The sequence below is a fragment of the Belonocnema kinseyi genome, chromosome 10 (assembly GCF_010883055.1).
Source record: "Belonocnema kinseyi isolate 2016_QV_RU_SX_M_011 chromosome 10, B_treatae_v1, whole genome shotgun sequence".
Classification (NCBI taxonomy): Eukaryota; Metazoa; Arthropoda; class Insecta; order Hymenoptera; family Cynipidae; genus Belonocnema; species Belonocnema kinseyi.
This window is the reverse complement of record NC_046666.1, coordinates 74,283,746-74,308,465: the sequence shown is the minus strand read 5'-3', so window position 1 is coordinate 74,308,465 and position 24,720 is coordinate 74,283,746. Positions and strand designations below refer to the sequence as shown.

The 24,720-nt window shown below is 30.6% G+C and overlaps 1 pseudogene; it reads right to left on the bottom strand.

Annotated features, from left to right (window-relative positions):
- LOC117181204 overlaps positions 1-24,370 on the bottom strand; it is a 127,931-nt pseudogene extending 103,561 nt beyond the window's left edge.
- Between the last annotated feature and the right edge of the window lie 350 nt (positions 24,371-24,720).

Here is a 24,720-nt window from a genome sequence, read left to right as displayed (position 1 = left end):
GAGGGAGCTCTTCTTAATATTTTGACACCAAAATCATGTCGATACACCTTACCGACTGCGAGTAAAGCCACCCACGCTTTAACTTGACAGACTGTAGTTCTTACGCTTAGCGCTCGATAATATGTTTATCTCGCCGGTTTCTAATTTTATTTTTACGATTTAAACGTTACACATACTGTCTACACAGCAGTCTGAACCTTTTTTCACTTCAAATTCAATAGAAGAGTCTCTCAAAGCGTCTACCCGATCGACGTGAAGTTGACACAGCAACTATGAAAAAGCTAGTTTTATCATATGGAATCGTTTGGTGGTCGTTTTGTGGTTTTTGGTAGCCTAATTGTGACGTTTGGTCGTCAACATTGAAAAAGTTATCGAATTTTCAAATTTGGGGTGCTAACTTCACGCTAGCATCTAACTTTTTAATATTTTTGAAAATTTCTTGCGGGAATTGTTTGGTGGTCCATTAGTGGTGTTTGGTAGTCCACTTTTGACGTTTGGTGGTGAAAATTCAAAACGATATGGAACTTTAAAAAAAATGACCAGCACCCCAAAATTTTAATATTTTAAATTTTGTTTGCACCAATTACTCCAAAAGCGTTTGGTGGTATTTGGTAGTCCACTTTTATTGTTCTTCAATAATTAAAAACAACGAAATTATTGTAATTTTTATAATTTTATAAAAAAAATAACAATTGTCAGCGCGCAGATGCTTCCGCGCATGCGGTCGCCCGGCGTACTCGTGTACTTGTCATTGTCGCGAAAGTTTTAAAACTAAAGAATTCCAGAAATACGACAGAACATTTAAAAAAAACAGAAGACACGATTAAACGACTAGAGCTGACTATCAAGAGAATAGACCCAAATTTTAAAAAGCCACAGTCAGTGGACGGATTGAACTCTACTTCTTAGATCAGAGTGGAAGAGAATATCAATAATTTGTCCTTTCTGAATTCATGATAAGGTCCAGATGCAAGATTTTACTATTCAAACGCAGATTTTCTTTTCGTGGAAAATGAACACCAACTTTTGCCTGTAAATTCAAATGAAAATGTTTGTAATTAGGATGGCAATTTAGCTTATGCGAAACTTCTTCCTGTTTTTTGGTAACACTTGGCGACTGAAAACTTTTATCCAAGTAGATTGAGATTTAATTAAATTTTTTTCTTAGTTTTCTCTTTATTTTTTGAAATTTCAAAATCTTCTTTTTTGGTTCTAAATATGTAGTAGAAGTTAAGTCCAAACTCCGTTTAAACCAAAGATTAGCTTTAGCTTAAATTTATACGCTGTTAATTTATTTTTAAAATTGCAGTATTCTTTAAACGTAAGAAATTACGTGAAAACACATAAGAAGTTTATATAAAAAGGAATTCAATTTGATACTTTATCAACGCTTTACAGAGTTTTAGATCTTAAGAGTATTCGATCGATGTTCTAACGTCACAATTTAATCTATTCGTTTTACTTCATAAATTCATAATTATATTTGAAAAATGAGTATCGCTAAAAAGCGAAAAAATATCTAATTATAATATTTATAGTTGTCTTTATTTGTTGAAGAATCAACCGATTCATGCAAAGAAGTACGACTCTCTTAAACCTAAATTAAATATAGTTTTAATTCAATCACTTACAATTTAACTAACCTCTTACTATGATCTGATTAAGGAAAGCAACCATTCTTGTAACTTAATCATTATTCGGCTCATTTAAAATATCAAGCCACGCATTTCTTATCTCCGAAATATTTGTTTCCTTGCTTATGTATAAATTTCTTTCGTTTGCAAAACTTTGACATTCCACTAAAAGGTGATACACATATTCGCTATGACTTAAATCCTGATAACAACTGTCACAAATCCCAACATTCACATCCATCCTACGAGTTTCTTTTTTAATTATAATTCTGGGTAAAGTAGGAAAAAAGAAGATGAATGGGCTCTCTGTAGGTCCATTTGATGGAGTTTACTATCATATGCCCTAATCCAAGATGTTTTATTTTTTTCTAAACTAGAAAGAGAAAGGCACTCCCATTCATATCCCTTCCCTATCTCCTCAAAAATATTTTTAACCTGAGTCGCCCAGTTAAATATTGCTTTGTTGGGTTTCAGTTTTTCCAAAGTTCTTAATCTTAGGTAACATTTTTTTGGACAACGGTCCTCCGATATTTTCAGGATTTTCTCTAACCAGTTTCAAATTAAACTAAAGACACGTACAGATAATTGTGCCGCACCTATTTCGAGTCTAATTGTATATCCTGCTGTGCTTTTTGTAACACAGAGTATTCTTTTATAAAAAGATGTTTGAATTTTTTCAATTACATCGAGGTATCTCAGGCTCCATACATGCGCACCATATAATAAAACATTTGAAACCATAATTTGAAAAAGTCGTACAATTGGGTTCCAAGAGTCGAGTTTTAGTCTAAATATTAAAGCTAACGTAAAATTTGTAGCTAAACTGCATTTATTAACAGCCATGTTTTTCGCGTTTACAAAGGAGGCCGATTGATTAAAGGGTGTACCCAAATAATCATAGCATTAGACTATATCAATTTTGGATTTCCCATACATAAATGGTGGATATTTCTTGTTATGCCTATGCCCTCCTTTCTTAAATATTATAATTTTAGTTTTATCTACATTTACTTCTAAATCATTCAGCTGGCAATATGAAAATTAACATTTAAGAATTTTCTGCATTCCTACGAGGGAGTCAGCGAAAAGGGCCAAGTCATCAGCGTAAGCCAAGAGTAAAATTTCAGTTAAATGATCTATCGACACACCTCTAATACTCTTAGACTTTAGGAATTCCTCTAGATCAGCAATAAATACAGTTAAAGGAGTTGGATTCAAAACCTCCTCATGCAAAACTCCCTTCGTGATATCTCCTGCTTTGGATATGCCTGATTGACACTTCACTGAAATACTAGCCTTGAAATAAAAGTCTACAATCAGTCTAGTAAACTTAGAACCGCATCCTTTAGATAATAATTTGTGCCATAATAGTCTGTGATTTAGAGAGGGAAAAGCTCCTTTTAAGTCTACGAAAATTACAAATAATTTTCCTTTGAAAGCAGCAAGTTTATTTTGAATTATCGAGTTTAGGGTAAAAGCATGGTCCATACAACCGCTCTTTTTTCTAAAACCCGCCTGCCATTCTGGAAGAAGATTCATATCTTCAGCCCAGTCAATCAGTCGTTTGGAAAGTATCTGCGTGAATATTTTCGTAATACAATTAAATAATGCGATAGGTCTGTAATTTGAAGGATCAGATACTTTCCCGTTTTTATACACCATCTTAACATGAGTTTGTGACCACGATTTGGGAACCTTCTCTTCCTCGAGGATTTTATTAAATACAGAATTTAAATATAAAATCAGATTACCAGGTAGGTTCTTGAAGAATTCATATCCAATTCCATCTGGACCGGGAGACTTGCCGTATCTACGTTTTTTTAAACTGAGAAGTGTTTCCTCTAAAGTAATTGGACCATCGAGATAGGGATTTCTATTAATATTAATCGTTAGTGAGTAGATAAAAGGGTCCCGATGAGGATAGATAGATCTAAAATGTTTCTCCCATGTATCTAAGTCTATAAATTCCTTATTTGAAAGCCTGAAATTGTAACTATTAATTATTTTCCAAAATTTTCTGGACGCCTTAGTCATTGATAAGGAGTCCAAAAGATCTTTCTTATAAGCCTCCCTCTTAGAATGCAAAAAATTCCCATGGCCTTTTTTACTTTTTTTATAAATTTTAAGACTGTCCGGCTGAAAATTCTCCTGCTTTCATTTCTTGAGTAAACATTTGAGATTTTCTTTACTTTTTTACATTCTGTGTCGAACCACGGTTTCAAATAACCTAGCTTTTTACTTGAAGTTATAATCAGATTTTACTTTTTCGCTGTCTCTTTTATAGATAACATCAAATTGTTCGAAAGCTCATCTACCGTTAATCTCGCTGAGTAAATATTAGGGGGAACTTTAATTTTATCCTTGTATTCTTTGTTTCTTTCTTCATTCCACTTATAATAAGAATTTCTGGTTTTGCAACTAAAGTTATTTCCAGTTAGTACCGTTATCACTATTGGTAAGTGATCGGAAAGTGTCGGTATTTGTAAAACATGAAAATCCTGAATTAATTGGGTGCCCAAAGAATTAGATCAAGCTAAATCTATGACAAATGAGCTTTCTTTATTTACGAAAGTGCACTGAGCCGGGCTGTCACCTTTAGATCTTCCATTGAGAAGGTAGAACCCACTTTCTTCAAAAAAATTAACCACTCTTTGACCTCTCTTATTTTGTTCTAACTTCAAACTTACTCTTGTGTCAAATAAGGTACGACAATGTCAGCAAGGTCGACTAAGGGGTCAAATTTCCATAGTCGCTTTTACTTTAACTTTTACTTTTCAAGATAACTTATTATAAACAGTTACACATAAAATACTATGTTGACTTATTCCTTAGTTCACAACAAGAATATGTGACATCGAATTAATATAACTCATGTGATATTATTTCTAGGAAATACTATATAAAAACAGTTTTCTTCAATTAAAATAAGCAATTTTATATTTTAAGAAAAATAAAGTTACATTTGAGTAATTTTTGTACACAATAAAACTTGTTATTATGTGTACCACCATTTAGTTAACATGCGTTGTCTTCCATAATTAAACGATACATTATTTATTAATTGCCATCTATCTCATACGAGAAGGGCGTTACTGGAGAGAATCATAATATAAAAATATGCGATGATCACTTTACAAATTCTGAAAAAAATTAATTTTTCTTACGTCATGCGACACAAAATAAATAAATCAAAATAGTATCGAGTGGGTTTGTTTTTTTAACGTGGAAAAATAATTGCGGCAATGATAACATTAGTTCATTTCAAATAATTAAAAAACAAAAATGATCAAGAATTTAGAAAGAAAGAATCAATTTTTCAAAAAATTATCTTATTTCCACTCAATAATATTTTCAGATTTAGTATTTTATATGGATAATACAGATAGTTTTTACAAGTGTGAAGTTGGTTTTCAGTAATGTGCAGGGCAGTATTCTTAATAAATTAATAAAATACCAGAATACAGTAGTAATGAAAAATTCGATCTGGAAGTAGAGTTTAATCCGTCCAATGACTGTGGCTTTTTCGAATTCGGGTATATTCTCTCGATAGTCAGCTCTGGTCGTTTAATCGCTTCTTCTGCTTTTTAATATCTTCTGTCGTATTTCTGGCATTCTTAGTTTTAAAACTTTCGCGCCAATGACAAGTACACGAATACGCCAGGCGACCGCATGCGCGGAATCTTCTGCGCGCTCACAATTGTTATTTTTTTAGAAAATTAGGAAAATTGCAATAATTTCATTATTTTTAATTTTTGCACGATAAAAGTGGACTACCAAATACCACCAAAGGATTTCGGAGCGATTTGTGCAAACAAAATTAATAATAGTAAAATTTTGGGGTGCTGGTCATTTTTTTCAAAGTTCCATATCTTTTTCAATTTTGACGACCAAACGTCAAAAGCGGTCTACCAAGCACTACCAATCGACCACTAAATGACCACCATACGACCACAAAACGATTTCATCTGATAAAACTAGGTTTTTTTCATAGTTGTTGTGCCACTTTCACGTCGATGTCTACCCGTGCGGAAATTTTGGTGGAGCCCAGATCTAGGCATCTAAAATGTAGGCCCGATCTGGCCCCTTAATTTTTTATATCTTGAATTAGTTGAATTTCAAAAGTTTTTATATTAATATATTTTTAACTTTGTATTTTACCAAACTTCAATTTTTCAATATTCTACATTATATATCATTATACAACATATCTCATTTTCAATATTCTACATTACATTATCTGTTTGTATTGCTTGAATTAATCGACAAGTGTTTGCATTTCGAAGAAAACTATTATACTTTGACAAACAAGGTTTAAATTTCGAGCTATTACACACACACACATAGCCACAAATGAATTTTAATTATATATATTTTTGAATCTTTTTAATAGTCTTTTGGAATGATTTTTGTTTGACTAATGCACTTGGGGCAGATGGAGTTAGATTTAAAAAGTGAGGTTATGTTAGAGAAAATATGAAAAGCATTTACTCTATAATGTTACTAATCTGGATATTCATACGTTTGGTATAGGGTAGTCTCTATTTTCACAATATCAGCAACAAAATCTTAAATTCTAAAAAGCTGTAAAACATTTTTTTATTTACATAAATAGTAAATGCGCTCGAAATGACAATTTCTCGAATACATTGCTGCAAACCTTCAGAAGCTAAAAATGAATTGTGATGTTGATTCAAGCGAATTAAAACTTATCTTTGCCTTCATTGCGGATATAAGGAATCTCACCAACAGTTCTGTGATTTCGAACTCGCAATCTACTTTTTGCTTTTGGAATTTCAAGTTCGATGAAAGAAAAACATTATCATGACGATAACAGAAACCTTGACATAATCTTGTCTCACCTAATATTGGTCGGCTTTTTGAATAGTGTAAATATCCGTTCAGAGAATTTTTCAATCTTGAAAGAAAGTTGTCTGAAAAATATTCAAAATGCGCTCACTTTTAGACTTTTTATCGAAAATGGCTGGCTAGCGAACTTGAACTTCAGTTTAGGAGACTCAAAGATTGTACCAAAAGCTAATGTGAATTTTAAGAATAATTGCAATCTTTGATTGTAATTTCATCTTTTTTGTTCAAATTTGAACTATTTGGTTAAACATTTATCTATTTGTAGAAAAAATTCATAATTTTCGTTCAAATACATGGTTTTAGTTGATAAATCATCTATGGGGTGACAAATGCTTCTTTATTCTTGAAGATTTATCATTTTAATAGAAATTTAAAAAAAGTTAAATAATGATTAATTTTTGAAAATTCGAGTAGGTTTAAGCGATATTTAGAAGTTTTGAAAATATTTCGCTATTCAAAAGTTTTATTTAAAAAAAAATTAATTTCAATATAATATTTAGAACGATTAAAAAAATCAAAAAATAGACGAATAAATAAAAATGATGTAATTATTTATTTAGAAAAATTAGATTTTTTGAATTTATATTTTTTAGTTTAAAATTTAACTATTTCATTGAGAATTTTTTATTATCGGTTGAAAATTATTTAATTTTCTAATTTCTTAGCTAAAAGTTCATGTGTTTTCTTAAAAAATCGTCTTTTTTCGTTAAAAAAAAATTCTATATGTGCAGCTGACTAAAAAAGCAGTCGTAATAATTATTAAGATTGTAAATGGAATTCTGTGTTTGGGTCACTTTCCAAATAAGTGGAACAGAGTCAAAACTGTACCAATTGCCAAACAAGGAAAAACTCATTACCTTTTTAATAATTATCGACTAATAAGTCTTCTTTCACATCTGAGTAAAATTGCGTAGAAAATTATTAAAAATAGCATTAATAAAATTTTGAAAAAATATTTGTAACAGAATATTCAAAAAGATTTCAAAATAAACACAGGTTTCGATAGATGAATAAAAATTGAACGATTGTAATTTTTTATTCAATTACAAATTTTGTATAGAAAAAGAGAAATTAATTTTATTTTAAGTTGTAAAAAATTAGTAATTGTTAAATTTTTATTCATTTATCGAAGCCTGCGTTTGTTTTGAAATCTTTTTAAACATCTTGTGTGGAAAAAACGAGGGGGCCCCCGTCAGGGCCAACATGGATTGCCCTCATGTCTTGCGGAATCCATGAGGGCAATCCAGACGTGGTTCCTTATGGAAACGACATGCTAATCCATAGGGGCCCAACGTGGGCTTCTATCATGGATCTCTCATGGTTGCCAGTGCTGGAACCTGTACTGGAATATCTCTTGGATGAGAACACTATTTTGTACTGGGCTGGCGAGCACTGTATATCGCTACTAGCACAGTACTGTTCCAATAGGAAATTCACCATGGGCGGCAATACTGCGGCAGTGCTAACTAGTACCGTACAGCTATACTCTAACCATATGACAAAAAAGTTATTTAAAAAATAAATATTAATTGATTGTGAGTATTTTCTTTACAGATATTAATAGTCCTGCGTAGAGTGAATAAATATATTACATTTTTAAACAATATATTACAAATAAAATTTCTAACGTTACGGGATATCGAACCTACAAAATCCATTCCTGAATCTATCGCCTAGCAGTCGGGAGTGCTAACCACTGCGCCAAACCGACAAGTTGAAATTCGATGAAAAAGTCATCCTCATAAGCTACAGTTCAGAAAAGTTAAAGTACCAAATTTTAAGCTCTCTTTTTCTAATTATTTATTATTATACGACGTTTTGTAAATGTAAAAAACATAAACTGTTAACAGGAATATCAAAATAATTATTAAATAAATAATTTAAATTGATTACACTTATTTATCGCGTAATATTTTGTTGTTTTGCGTTGTGGACTACTATAAAACATTTTACAATGACGGGAAATATAATTTTTTATTAAAATTTAAAAATATTCATAAAACATGAAACTAAGAATTGTTATCTTCAAAAAAACGGGAAAAAAGTTGTTGTCGGGACAGATGTATTCATAGTTTTTTGAAATTTTAGAATGCATGAACCATATTTTAAAACGTATTTTTTATGTCCATTTTTTAGGATATAAAATATTTACCCTTTCGACTTAGAAATTTTAATCGTTGATCCGTGAGGACAATCGAGCTGGGCCCCCCAGCGGGGGCCTCTATGGAACATCTATATTGTCAGGGTTCGAATTTGAAAAAAGTGTTTCCGAATTTTTGTCAGAAATTCGCTGTTTGCAAGTCTGAACTCACGAAACCTTAAAATTAGTAGTGTCAAAAAAATATACGTTCTTCGGACTTTGAAATTTGAATCGCTCATCCGTGAGAGCAACCGAGCTGGATCCCCTATGGGGGCTCCTATGGAACATCCATATTGTGAGAGTTCGAATTTTAGAAAAGTGTCATTCAATTTTTGAAAGAAAATCATTATTTGTAAGACTGAACTCATGAAACCTTAAAATTAGTAGTGTCAAAAAAATATACGAGTACGTCCTTTGGACTTTGAAATTTGAATCGTTCATGCGTGAGGGCAACCGAGCTGGATCCCTTGTGGGGACCCCTAAGGAACATCCATATTGTGAGAGTTCGAATTTCAGAAAAGTGTCATTCAATTTTTGAAAGAAAATCATTATTTGTAAGTCTGAACTCATGAAACCTTAAAATTAGTAGTGTCAAAAAATATACGTCCTTTGGACTTAGATATTTAAATCGTTCATCCGTAAGAGCGACCGAGCTGGATCCCCTCTGGGGCCCCTATGGAACACCCACATTGTGAGAGTTCGAATTTCAAAAAAGTGTCATCCAATTTTTGACAGAAATGCATTGTTTGTAAGTCTGAACTCATGAAACCTTAAAATTTGTGGTGTTGAAAAAATATTCACTCATTAGACTTTGAAATTTGAATCGTTTATCCTTGAGGGCAACCGAGCTGGGCCCTCCACGAGGGCCCTCGTAGAATTTCCACGTGTCTCATGCAATTCTGCAATCTTGCAATCTAGTGCACACCAAAAATCCGAGTAGTTAACCCTTCGGTGCCCTGAGAAGTATCGAGAGTTGTTGCAACAATAAGTATAGTATTGAGGGCACTTTCTGCTATTCTTAAAAATAAGAATGGTAGTAACCACAGCCACTTCAGGGACAGCAGCATATATTAGAAATGAAAGTAGTTGACCCTACTACTACATTAGTTGTCCCAACCAGCTATTTTTTCAGTATATGGTCTCGATAAATGGCCCTCTCAGTAATTGGTGCCCTTCCCCTATTTCAATTTGCCTTTTCAATTTATGATTACACTATCCGAGCTATATTATCTTTACGCATATATAGGTTTTCTTAAATCTTAAATACGCGCCCAGAGGATATAGGTACCTTTAAATAGTATTCGATTGGAGGAAAAATTGTTAGACATCTTCATCTGATATGACTTCTCTGCATCGCATTAACTATAATATAGTACCCCGTAAAACTTAATCGTAAAAAAGAATATACTCATCCAATGTACCTACAAAACAGCGGATGATGATCTTCAGCGTGAACCAAACATTGCAGGCATACTCAATAGGGTGGTCCAAAAATGCATTAGAAAATTTTTTTTCGAATTATTATGCAAAACGGCCGGAAATTTGTTCGAATCCACAAAAAAGTAAACCCATTTTTTTCTAACAAAAAATAATATTTAGAGGTGGCGTAAGCCCCATGAAGTTTAACACTTATTTCCCATAAGAAAAAAAGACGTTTTTGTAAATTTTATTCAGAATTCTCAATATTAGGTGAATCGAGTTCAAAATTCAACATTTCTCTTCACAATTAGTCATAGAATATAAATAAAATATTACTTTTCAAATATCACCCCCATCAGTCTGTTTTATAGGCTCCCAAGAAACCCCCATAAGTGAATAGATGGGTTTTTCAAGTTTTTGGCGCTAATTATGATTTTTTTGCGGTTTTTTTAACGCAGATTGTTTCAAATACATGAAATACTACTTTTTACTGATAATTATATCTTTATTTAAATTTTTTTAACAATTTATTATTGTTTTAGCAACTCTCTCTTAGAAAAGGGTTAGAAAGTCAAGGTTTTTTCTGAAATTTTCAACTTTTTGTCCACTTTTCACTAAAAGTGAGTAATTATTTAAGTTATTTCAGGAAAAATAATTGTTTAAACAAATTATCATTGTTTATAGCTCTCTTCTTCTAGATTAATACTACATAGTTGCGGTTTTTTCCTGAAAGTTTGAACTTTGTATCACTTTTCAATTAGAGTGAAGTGATAATTAATTCAAGTTAACAAAACAATTGTTTAAACAATTTATTATCATTGCTAATAATATTCCCTTTGCTTAATGATAGAAAGTTGCGGTTTTTTCTTAAATCTTTAACTTTTTGCCCACTTTTCACTTAAAGTGTGTTAATATTTAATTTAATTTGACAAAAATAATTGTTTGAACGAATTATTATTGTTTATAGCTATCTTCTCTTAGTGCTAAAAAGGTGCGGTTTTTCTAAACTCTTAAGCTTTTTGTCCACTTTTCACTTGCCGATGTAATAATTAATGTGAGTTAACAAACATGCTTATTTAAACAATTTATAATTGTTTATAACCATTTTCTCTTAGATAAGTGCTAGGAAGTTGTGGTCAAATAATAAATAAAAATTAGAGAGAATCATTTTTTAAACAATCTCTTTCTTTTTTACTTTTAATTATTCCATTCTTTGTTTTTTCTCTTTTCTATGATAGCTTTTTGGTTTTAAATAATTTTTTTAGCATTGGGAAAAGAACAAAAATAATTTACTCAAAACAATACAATACTATTTAAAATACGATTCTCTCTAATGTTTATTTATTATTTGTTCACAACTAAAAAGGTAAAGCAAAGTTAAACATTTCAGAAAAAACCGCAACTTTTTAGCACTAAGAGAAGATAGCTATAAACAATGATAATTTGTTCAAACAATTATTTTTGTCAAATTAAATTAAATATTAACTCACTTCAAGTGAAAAGTGGGCAAAAAGTTAAACATTTCAGAAAAAACCGCAAGTTTCTATCATTAAGCAAAGAAAATATTATTAGCAATGATAATTAATTGTTTAAACAATTGTTTTGTTAACTTGAATTAATTATCACTTCACTCTAATTGAAAAGTGATACAATGTTCAAAATTTCAGGAAAAACCACAACTATGTAGTATTAATCTAGAAGAAGAGAGCTATAAACAATGATAATTTGTTTAAACAATTATTTTTCCTGAAATAACTTAAATAATTACTCACTTTTAGTGAAAAGTGGACAAAAAGTTGAAAATTTCAGAAAAAACCGCAACTTTGTAGCATTATTCTAAGAGAATATTGTTATAATTATTAACAAACTGTTTAAACAATTATTTCTGTTAACCTCAATTGATGATTACTTTGCTTCAACTAAAATGTTGAAAATAAGTTTAAAAATTCTGAAAAAAACCTTGACGTTCTAACCCTTTTCTAAGAGAAAGTTGCTAAAAACAATAATAAATTGTTTAAACAATTTAAATAAACATCTAATTATCAGTATAAAGTATTATTTCATGTATTTGAAACAATCTGCCTTGAAAAAACCGCAAAAAAATCATAATTAGTGCCAAAAACTCGAGAAACGCATCTTTTCACTTATGGGGGTTTTTTGGGACCCTATAAAACAGACTTATGGGGGTAATATTTGAAAAATAATATTTTAATCGCGTTTTGTGACTAATTGTGAAGGAAAATGGTGACTTTTGAACTACATTCACCTAATATTGAGAATTCTGAATAAAATGTACAAAAACGATTTTTTTTCTTATGGGAAATACGTGTTAAACTTCATGGGGCTTGCGCCACCTATAAATATTATTTTAAAAAATGGGTTTATTTTTTTGCGAATTCGAACAAATTTCCGGAAGTTTTGCATAAAAATTCGAATAAAAAACATTTTTGGACCACCCTAATGCTCAATGTAGTAGAATACGTAATCAACTTTCTTTTCTTCTTCTTCCTTCTCTTGTCTTGTGAGATTCGCATTAAAGTACTCTGCATCTTTAATCGTCAGACTGTAGTTAGTTTTGAGACAAAAACAGAGAACTGAGAGGCAAATAAAGATGATGGAAATAGAAGCTATACATTTTGCCATTATTGATGAATAATGTTCATTAAAAATGGCCCAGAGACGACATCGGAGATTTTGCCACATATTGAGTGTTCCTATAGAAAATTTATCCTCGTGGCCGAAGAGTTGAGCGATCTCTTCGTCGCTAAGCCTCACGCCGTCCACATCTAGCTTGTCAATTATATCAAGAGTCGTTTGTGTGGCCCTGTGTTTGCTGTGCGTACTCCAGTAACATGATTCTACCTAGTAGACATTTCATCAAATATAAATAATTATTCTGCTAGGTTTTCTTCACTGTGCTTATGTCAGTAAACGCAGGTAGGTAGTAGGTACTCTGGAAACCAAAAAATAGGATTTTAATAGAATGCAGTATTGAGATTCTTTTGTTAACTTCAGATAAGCTTTATTTAACATACTTTTTTGAGAATGACCAAGTTCGACTCAGATATATTGTTATCTGGTTGTTTGTTTGCCGTTTTAACTGGGTAGGATGCTTTGTTTTGCTGAAACGGTTTATTTGGTGCTCCTGACGCAAGTTAAAAATTTCCTAGAAATGACAACTACGGGTGCTGGAAATAATTGTGAAACGATTTTCGAAAATTGTATTTGCGTAAAAAATTAGATTTTAAATTTCTTTTGAACAATGAAAATGATTTAATGGAATTTCAAGGAATTTTAATGATTCTTAAAAGATTTTAATATATTGCAAGGAATTTTGAATGATTTGTATAGACGGCCACGAATGTTGAAGATTTTAATAAATCTTCTAGGGAATTTCAAATATTTCGCGGACTTTCAAGGATTTTAATTGATTTTGAGCGATTTTATGAAATTTCTAAGAATTTCAAAAGATTATAAAGGATTCTTATGGAATTTCAAAGATTTTAAAATTTTGAAGGGTTTTGACAGTTTTTAAATTCGCCGTCTTAGAAATATGCTACGTTTTGTTTACTTTTTGAAAATTTGATACAAATATTATCTTTAAGCTAAGGGAGTCTTAAACTTTGTTTCTAAATACATTTTTTGCTTAAATTCGTGATCTAAGCTGTTGCAATTATTACTTAAAATTGTTAAGTTAAATAAAAGTTAGAATCATATTGTTTAACAATTGCTTAACAATTATTTAATCATTGATAATAACTATTGATAAACGAAATGCTAATTATTTGATTACCATAAATAACAAAAAGTGGTCAGCTTATTTCTTTCTCTAATAGTAGAATGAATGAAGATAACTAAACTTAATTAAGAACAAGCCATTCAGATAATACATATCAGAAACTATTATATGATTACTGTGCTATTAAAAACTGTGGGTCCTATGCTATTTGATCCAAATTTAAATAAATTTAAACTAAGAATAACTATTTTTCGGTATTATCTTACGTGAATAATAATAAAAATGTTTAAATAATAATTTTTGTCAAATTTTAGAATATTATTTGAAACACGGAACTGGAATCGTAATCGTGTGCTGCCAGTATGTTTTTCGATACTTCAGAAAGGTTTTTGAATTTTTGCCAAAAAACATTTTAATGATCATTCACTGCAATGGACAATATACAAGGGCCATGCGGATTTCTTTTACAAATTGTTCGCCTGAAGCTTCGTTGAGTCATGGCATTAGTCTGATTTGGCGAGGGTGGTTTATATTGATCAATGGGGTTGGAAATTTGAGGAGGGTTGCCTATGAATGGTACAAAAAGGGAGATAGCACGGAAAACAGATCAAAGAAAATAGATTTTATATTAAGAAAATAATAGCAATAAAGCAAAAAATAGCAATACTGCTGTACACGATAAACATATTACTAATATAAATGGTCTAATGAATAAAAAAATATTCTTTAAATTTTCAGAAAAATTCAGTAAAATTAAACCACAAAATTACTTTAAACTCTCCTCATTATTTACATTCATAATTCGCAATTGATAATTGCCAATAAAAATCTAAAAGAGGTTAACTAACCTTTCCACATGTACGAAAAGTATTTATGTAAATGAAATACTTAAAAGCTAAGTACGACTGGTCGTAAATTTTAATTTTTACTAGAGGAAAGTTTCGCGATTGTTGAAGTAAGTTTACAAAACATGGATTCTGGCAAGTTTATTTGGGTGTCCATAACTTCCCATTTTTACTTCAAAACGTCCACCAATTGTCGATGACTTAAAAAAGCAGTAGGAGATTTAAAAAATATTGCGTTAAATAATTTTGATGTTTATATAAAGTAAAAACATACATTGTAATGATTTTTTGATTTTTTATTGTAGATTTGTTTTGTCTGATCGTAAGTTGCCCTTTCTACTAATGTATGTATTGTGAGTTTTAAGATGCAAACTAACATTTTGGTAGTTATTAACTTTAAATCATATGAAACACCATTCCAATATACTTTTTTCTATTATTTTGTAGTTTTTAATCTAATTTTCATTTTTAATTATTAATGCAAAATATTCCACTGGTAAGAGAAGTGTTCGCATTGTTATATGTTTGCACCAAAAATATATATACTGCATCATTGTCCATAATATTTCATCAAATAATTATCCAAAAAATAAGAAGCTCTACAATATAAAAATTGTAGCAGCACAATTTCAAATTTAATATTTTACAGGATTAAATTTTTTATAATTTATATCTATTTTCATTAATCTAAGGACTATTATTTTACTTTTTTTTACTTGATCTTAAAAAAAACTTTCAATCACTTTTTAAAATTGATATACTCAAAGCTACTACTAAAATTCTTTTTATTGGTAACGTCCTCTCCCTTCATCACATCTTAGGAATTTTTAGTACACACGCGTATATATATATTACATTTAATAAAAAAAACACATAATGTTTTAAGTACCAGAAAGTGCCGATACACTATCAATGTTCCAGAATGTAAGCACTCTAAACGACAACAGATACATGGTTGATCCTTTCCAAGGTTACTTTCGCGGCTTTACTTCATTGCGAGCAAAATATTTGAAATTAAATCAGTTTTGAAAAATTAAAACTCTTTTCAAGAACTCTTTTTAGAAGGACAATAAGACGTGAATGTCTGGATTTACGAGCATCTAACTTCTTGACCAAGAGTTTTTGCTGATCTTCACCCCCTTTAGACTCACGTAATTTATGGACGCCCCTTAGGGTCGTAAGTTTTTCTCAAACCTCAATATTAGAGTGCCCCAAATCAATGTGTTTTTGAATTTTTCAAAACATACCACCTAAACTTCTTCCTTTTGGTGAAAAAATACTTCTTCAAATTTACCGTTCGACATGGGAATTTTTGTCCTTTTCATTTATCACAAAATGCGCTTAACATTTGAAAAATGACTAAATGGCAACGGATGTTCGAGAATTCTTAAAAGTCGATTTTCTTAAAAACCCTACTTTATAACATTTTTTTAAAATGCCTATCAATATTTTCTATATATCTCATTAGTTTTATGCCTGATACACTACTACTTTATATTTTTTTAAATTATTCTGGTAAAATAGAATTAAAAATTTTTTCTCAAAAACAATTAAAGATAATTAAAATTTATAGACAAAAGTTGAAAATCCTAAAAAATGTGTAAATAAAATATCTCCTACTCCTTTTTGATCACTTACATTGTTAACGAAAAAAAACTTGTATAAAAATATTTTGGACTCAAAAATGGTTTAGTCCGCATAAAAGTTATACGCGGAAAAATTGAGAACCAAACCAGTGATATCTATTCTTCATTTAGCTACAAATATTGTTAGAAACGAAATGATGACATTGGGAAAATCACTAAAGCAGTGCAGCAGAGTTTTACAGAATGTTTACAGAATTACGAAATACTTTTTATTTTTGAACTTCAGCAGAATTTGTATGTTTGTATAAGGAAACATCTATCGAATAAAGATGTAACTAACAAAATAAAGTAACGGTATATATTAAATTAATTACACAATAAATTGTTGAAATAAAAATATTATATAGCCGAATTAAGAACGTTGGAACACTGTGAACATAGTGCTAATGAAATTATATATTTTATATTTTTTAAAATGATCTTTCACCATATTTATATTGTGACCTTACATTTTATTTTTAAAAAGCTATTGAATTAAATGATAAAAATGTTACAATTTTTTTACGAATTTTATTATTTAATTGAATATTCTTTAAAATCACAAATAATTTCTAAATACACTTATGGTGAATATTTTTCTTTTTATTAAAAAAGTTCAGATTTATATCATGCAGTGAAAGGTTGCAGTCAAAGGTTGGAAATTCATAATTGATTTAATATTTTACCTTACAATAGAACAGATTATGAGGGCATATTTAAAATTATAATAAACGAAAATAATAGCAAAACTAATTTTTAAACTTTTGCAAGTTTTTGAAACATTGAATAAAAATTATTTCACGTCTCAGCCCTTTTTACTAACGATTAATTTGTAACTGACGTTTTGATTTGGTATGAAATCTGACAATCATTAAGTCAGATTCTTTGTATTGAGATTATAGTTGATAGTTTCAAAAACGCAAATTACTTTATTCAAATATATTTTGATTTTATTGACTTGATTTTTCAGTATTTTCCTGTTTGAGCTAAAATTTTTTTCTGTGTAGGATGCCTCTTTTATATTAGCAGACACGTTTTTTAAATATCCGATAAAATGAAAAGATGGGGTTCTTCAATCTTCTTTTTATGTTTTTAAATTTGATACGAAAAATAAATATATTTTCCTAGAAAGCCCCACTTTTTATATTTTTTCTCGTAAACGATTTCTTGAAGCAAATTGAACGAAAATTTTCACTTCGAATAGAAAAGAAAAATTCCAAATACCTAGGCTCATTGAAAAAAGACTGAAGGATAAAAAATATTTATATCAATTTTTGAGAATTCGCAATAATATTCAAATTAACGTAATATATAAAAATGTTGGCAGTAACTGTAAAATATGTGTTCATTTATTTTCACCACAGATAGATATAAACAAATACTAAATCATTTTTAGATTTCGGTGCAAGTTTGTGTTTTTAAAAGTTTTACCTAACGATTTTCCTATCGAATTCACTAAATTTTTAATTGCTGGAAATAAGATGTGACATAAAATTATAGGTTAAAATGTTTTTGGGCCAATTCAAAGCATTACTTATTATATTACTAATTAAATTACAAATTTTCGTATTCTAGACTCAATGATATCTCCAAAACTAGTTTGTTTTTGTAAATTAAACTTTAGGACTTACTCGTTAATAAAAAGAAAATACTTCTAAGAAGTAAAAGAATTATGTAGTCTTAAACATGTATTATTTGATTGGCCCCTAAAAAATTTGTATTAGAACAAAAAATTGTGGCAATTTTTTCACCAAAAAGAAAGAATGTATTGGGTGACGTTCACTATATTCAAAATCACACATTTTTCCGGGCACCCTAATGTATAGGTTTAAGAAAAACTTTCTACCCTAAGGGGGCGTCCATAAATCACTTGACTACACATTGCACACTAGGGTATCTTAAAAAAAAAGCCAATATCTTTTGTTTTGATCACGCATCCCCTAAAATTGTTCCATTTGGTATCAAAATAACTGCGTATTTTTATTACTCAACAATTTCTTAACCACTTTTCCGGAGGACGGGAAGCTAAATCGCCCTAAAGTGATTAAAACTATTTGCAGGTTTCCGAGTTCATAAAGGCATAAGCGCCTAATTTTGAAAGTGCATTTGATTGACTTTAACTATTTGTTTTGGCTTAACTAATGTCTCTGCAGAAGATTATGATCCAATTTGATTTAGAAGTGGCTCAAAATTTAGTATTTCCTCTTTTTTTATAATTAAAGAATAAAAAATCTGCCCGCTATGCGGGCACATACTCGTTGCTCGCTGCGCGCGGGACTTTTGTTTCTCGCGCTTTGCGCTCGATTATGTATTTATCTCACGCTACGCGCTCGGGCTTTATATTTTCGCAAATTCTTGCACAAACATTTTAAAATTAAGACTCAGAACATCCACCACTGTAATTTTGGAATTGTGAATTCTCTTTCGTTAAAAGAGCTTAGCTGGAGAGTTTGAGCGCACCAACGGCACGCGACTGATGGCAATCGCACTCCGCACTTTGTCTTTGCATTTCTTCCGCATTCGGGCACAGAACTTTTAAAATCAACGGTTAACGGACTGACAACTGTAATTTTGTGATTTTGAATTCTCTTTTGTTAAAGCTCTTTTGGCTTTAACGAACACGTTCTCATCACGCATCTCGTGCTTCGCACTCATGTTGTCCAACATGTCAACTTTTCTACATTATACACAACACTTTTATATCAATAATAATACATTTTTTATGTAACTCTGTCAGGGATTACTTATTAAAAAATTGCGAAATAAAAAGCAAAATGTATTTATCATGATTATTTTTGTATTTGTTTCTTATTTTGCTTTAAATTGTATTCTAAGCTGCTCTGAAACATGTATCATTTCAATAAATGTATATCATTACAATTCATAATATGCATAAAAATTGAATCATACTAATTCTTATTTCCTTGTTTTTATAATTTTTTATTTTTAATGTTGTTTTTTACGATTAAACAAAAACGACTGCGCATCTAGATAGGATCTAATTCAGGGTCATATATAGGAGCCTATGTCCTCTTTCGTCTTTTCTGTGCTTTTTCCAAAAAGTTAATTTTTGCATTTTTTATCTTATGTTTTACGATTAAAAGAAAATCTACTCGTCTTATTGAAAAATAATTAATAATAAATTTATAGATTATTTTAGGCGAACAACTGTTGTCTGGTAATTTAAGTTCATAACTTGTGTCGTTTTTTTAAACAAATTTAATATTTTTATGTTGAATGTTATTTTTTACGACTAAAGCAAAAACTACGTGTCCTATCAAAAATTATAGCTCTTTTTTGGATGAACAGTTTATTTCTCATTTTTTTTCGTTGCTTATATCGAAAAGTGATTCATTATAAATTCGTGGTTCTTTCCAGGGCGCACAATTTGAGCTATCTCATTTTTTTCGTATCTCGCATAGTTTGACCAAAAAATGAAATTTTTGAATTTTTCATTAGTTTTGGTACGATCAAATTTGGAATGCTCAACTTTTCGACCAAATTAAAAAAGTTTTTATCATAGTGCTGTAGGGCTTTCAAAAAGCAAAGTTTTTCTTCTCTTGACTTTTTTTCATATCATGCGTTGTTTGGCTTAAAATGTTCATATTAGTTTGTTTTTTTGGATTTTGAAAATGATCTAACTCTGATAATTTTCTTTTTGTAGAAATAAGTCATAGAGATAAATTATATAAGTTTCTGAGTGCTATGAACAACCGTGCATAGAATTTTTAAATCTTGAAAAAATGTGGTTTCAAAAATTTTTGGTACGATCAAATTTGGAATTTTCAAATTTTGGCCAAATTAAAAAAGTTATCATAATTTTGTAGGGCTTTCAAAAAGCAAAGTTTTTCTTCTCCTGACTTTTTTCATACCATGCGTTGTTTGGCCTAAAATGTTCATTTTAGTTTGTTTTTTTGGAGTTTGAAAATGCTCTAACTCTGACAATTTTCTGTTTATAAAAAAATCAGGAGGATAAATTGTTTAAGCTTTAAAGTAGTATGAACAACCGTGCATAGAATTTTTACATCATGAAAAAATGTGGTTTCAAAATTTTTTGCACGATCAAATTTGGAATTTCCAACTTTTTGACCGAATTGAAACAGTTATTATCATAATCTTGTAGGGTTTTCAAAAAGTAACGTTTTTCTTCTTTAGAATTTTTTTCGTATCATTCGTTGTTTGGCCTAAGTTGTTCATTTTAGTTTGTTGTTTTGGATTTTCAAAATTCTATAACTCTAGTAATTTTTGATTTTTCAAAATAAATCATTAGAATAAATTGTTAAATTTTTTGAATTTTATGAATAAGCTTACAGAGAATTTTTGAATTTTTAAATAAGTGGTCTCAAAAATATTTAAAATATCCCCGCTCTTTGAATTTTTATCCAAAATGGCTGGCTAACGAACTTGACCTTTAGTTTAGGGCACTAAGCGAGTGTACAAAAGGGCAATCTAATAGATTACTTTTTTAAAAAGTTATCGTGTTCACAGACAGACATACATAAATACAGACACACAGATATACAGACATACAGACACATTCGAAAAAACCTGTTTTTCGGATTCAGGAGGTCTCAAAACGTGGACATTTGACGAAAACTGGGGGAGTCAAATTTTACACAAATCTAATACCTTCTCTGATGAGAATGTAAAAAGTTATGCAAATTGTTGTGTGTTCATATTTTCGTTTTTGGGGACGCGCGCTACACTCCCTTCACAATATAATAAAGTCAAGTATAATATCTCCAAAAAAATAACTTTTTTTAATACAAAAGTCGTGCAAATCTTACTGAGTCAAACTTGATGTTTTTTGGGATGCGCCATAATTTTGAAAATATCTCCTTTCGGAGGAGGTTACTTCATTAACGTTGATTTCCGTAATTGATACTAGCAGATTACTATATTCATTGACAAAACATAACTAAAACGAATAATTGTAATTTTATTTGATATAGCTTATATTACATCTGACAGCCTATATTTTATGCCATGAATATTCTTTTTTATTAAATTTATGAACTTTTTCTATAAATTACAAAACCATTCATGTCAAACTTTAGAAAATCACAATAAATACATTTTCAAAACTACTATCTGAGTAGTGCATCAATTCAGATTGTCTTTACGTCGACTCGGTTTTCATAATTTGAAAAAAATAAAGCAGATGCTAAAGAAAAAAAACTGAACCGAATAAAACCAAAAATACCACCCCAGATTGTGAAAAATTAACTGTTACAGAAGGTACATTTTAAAATAACATATTTTATATTTTTCAAATTTCCATATATCCTACCAAGACATGTAGGTACTTAAATATCTAAATAATTTCGTGTCACGTTTTCAAAATCAATTCATATTTTAACTCATATGAAGTATAGTTTTTCACTATTAGTGGTAGTATTTTTGTTAACTGGGTTAAGCTTTTCTTGTCGGCTTATGGTAACATCAACAAGTCAAACTTTTGTTTTAAAAACACAAAAATAACCATTTTTTACCAAATCGAACAAGTTTGCGGGGTGCGTAATAAAAAGATGGGTGTTTTTGGGACACCCTATTGCACAGTGTACATCTGCATTATGATTAGTCTGCATAAGAGATGAACAAGTATTTGCACTTCCAGAGTAGTTGAGAGGGACTACATTCTACTTTACAGAAAAGTTTTTTCAGAGCCAAGAAATTTATTTTCACTGTGTAAACAAACATTTCTTTCTAAGAGCATAAACAGGGCAGATTTAGAGCTCAGCAGACTTTTCAGCAAGAAAAGTGCGAACCCGAGAAAACTCTTAAGAAAAAGGCTTCTAAAATTATTAGTTAAATCCATGCTTTCATTTTAATTTATTCGTTTTAATAAGAAAACTTTTTTATTCAAACTTGCAACTTCTTCGTGTTAAATCACTGTGGCACTTTTATTAGGACGTATCAAAAATATCTAAAAAATATTTTAACTGCTCAACAACTCAACTGCTTTAAATTTTATGCTATGAAATAAAAAAATGTCAAAATAAAGCACTATCACGTAATTAAAAATTATATTAATTAACGCCTGATATTTAATTCGAAAAATAAATAATTTAAAACGAAAAGATTGTGATGATTTCATTATTTGGTTCATTTAGGTAAATAAAGTCACAACTGCTCTGCTTTAGAAAAAGCACGCTAAATCAATATTTTTGTTGTAATTGAAAATATAGCACCAAATGCGCTCAAATGCGCCAACGATAACATTTTGTGCGCCACAAAACTGTGGGAGTTATATCAGGTGTTACGCGTCTTGCTCTCCCCCTCCCAATTTGAAAAATCAAAATTTAAATTAGATAACTATGAATGATGACCAACAAAATTGAAAGTTTTCAATTCGTAATCCACTATCCACTATGCAATGATATCTCCAAATAACCTAAATTGCACGATACAATTTTATGAAGAGCTTTTCGTATAAAATTTCGAATGCGCTCATATGCGCCACTTGTGAAATTAAGAAAAGCCCAGAATCAACCCCCCGCCCCCCATTACCATTCTTTGCGGTCTACTATCCAAAGCTATCTCCAAATAACCTAAATTGCAATAGAAAAATTAGTAAAGATGTTTTCGTATAGGATTTCAAATTCGTTTGTATGCGCCACTTTCGAAATTAACAAAAAACCATAATCAACCCCCTCATAACCGCTCGTTACGAGCCACTATCCGATGATATCTCCAAAATATTGCACATCACTGTAGAAGACTTAACACCTGTGTTACACTGCCCCCCCCCCCCCACTCAAATATGATATCTTTGTTAATCAGCTAGCTTAACATTTTTTAGTAGTGGCGCATTTGGGGCGCATTTCAGTGGGCAATAGAAAACCCGAAAATTAATAGGAGGGGGGGGGGCTGTGTAAATGACCTCTGAAAGTCATCGGTAAACTGGACTTTATAAACTAAGGTAAAACGGAAAAGCCTTTTTTCTCTATTGCTTGATATACATAATCTAAATAGTGGAAATACTTCCTGTAATAAGCGAAAGAAAAAAATGGACCTCTGTGTTTCTTTCTAACGAATGGTATTTTTTAGTTCTTAAAACTTATTATAGGTTGCTGGTCATGCTGGAGGAAGAAGATCTACTCAGTTCTGTTTATGGGTGACCCTAACGGGTAAACGCAAAATTACTATCCTTCGGGACCCAAGATCGTGGCAGTTTTTTGTTTTGTCCTTGAATTCTCCCGAAAACGGAATCAAGTAGATTAGTCCCTTTTTAGATAAATAGCAGAATATTCTACTATTGCGATAGTGGTGTTTTCCCAGTGCCTCTAATAGGGCGCATCTTTGTCTTTCGATTATTACATAAAAAATTAATTTTCTCCGAAAAAACGGCCTTTACCGCGAGTATTTCTACTCTTTGGAGTATTATGTTTACAAAATACTAGACAAAATGGCATCACCATATGACCATAGCTTATTATGTCCGATTTACCGATTATTTTAGGGTTGCTCAACGGTGTCCTTGAAAAACAGGGCTGTGTTGTTAATTGGTACTAATGCTAGCATTTTTAAATGTTAGATTATCCTTACTTTTTAATTAGAGATCCTAAACTCCACAAAGAATAAAACCATGAACAGAGTTATTTTTAGACTCCCGACTTTAAAAATCATCAATTTTGTAAGATTATCTATCAATCTTTAGGGCAATGAAAAATGAAGAGGATATAAAGGGTCTGTAGGTAATTAAAGAAGTAATATTTATTTTTCATCACGTTCCCGATGGTATAGTAGAGCAAGGATCGTCAAGTTTTATTACGCGAGTTTACAAACACTTTGTTCTGTCGGTTCAATTCGTTTGAAGTGAAATGAACCTGATTAGAGTCGAGGCCCCAGAACTCGAGTTCTTCTTCAAATAGAGGACCACAGACGTCTGCTGGATAATGGAGTTTTCCTGTCCGATAGTAATTGAGAACTTGAGCAAAGACTCCTGTATGTCTATCGAAGAAGTATTCATTGAGTATTGGATAGTAATTGACAAGGGTAAGACGCGACAACCGCGTGGCAGGAATTTTCTTCAGTGTCGCTTTATATGTCTCATGTCTCACGCCACCGACGTTCAAAATTACGCGGTTCTGAGCTTCCATATCTTCCTTATTTCTTTTCTTATTTCATATCAGATTGAAACTTGTCCAAGTTTAAGGAGGAGTTTAACTCCGAGTCAAAAGTTCAGTTTACTTAAGATCCATGTTGAACTTTTACTTTAAGTTGGTTTAAAAGAGTTTTTCTTTCTGATGTTAGTCAAATTTAAATTTCTGTTTGCATACAGATTTTGTTGAGAAATTTTATTATACTCTTAGTGATGATAAAAATTTGTCTGTGAATAATCTTAGTTTAAAAGATACGAGGGTGGATTGATAAGTTTCCGGCCTGACCAAGAAAAACAACGTTTTTAAGAATTTTTTTTTTTATTTCTCAACATAATCTCCTCCAAGGC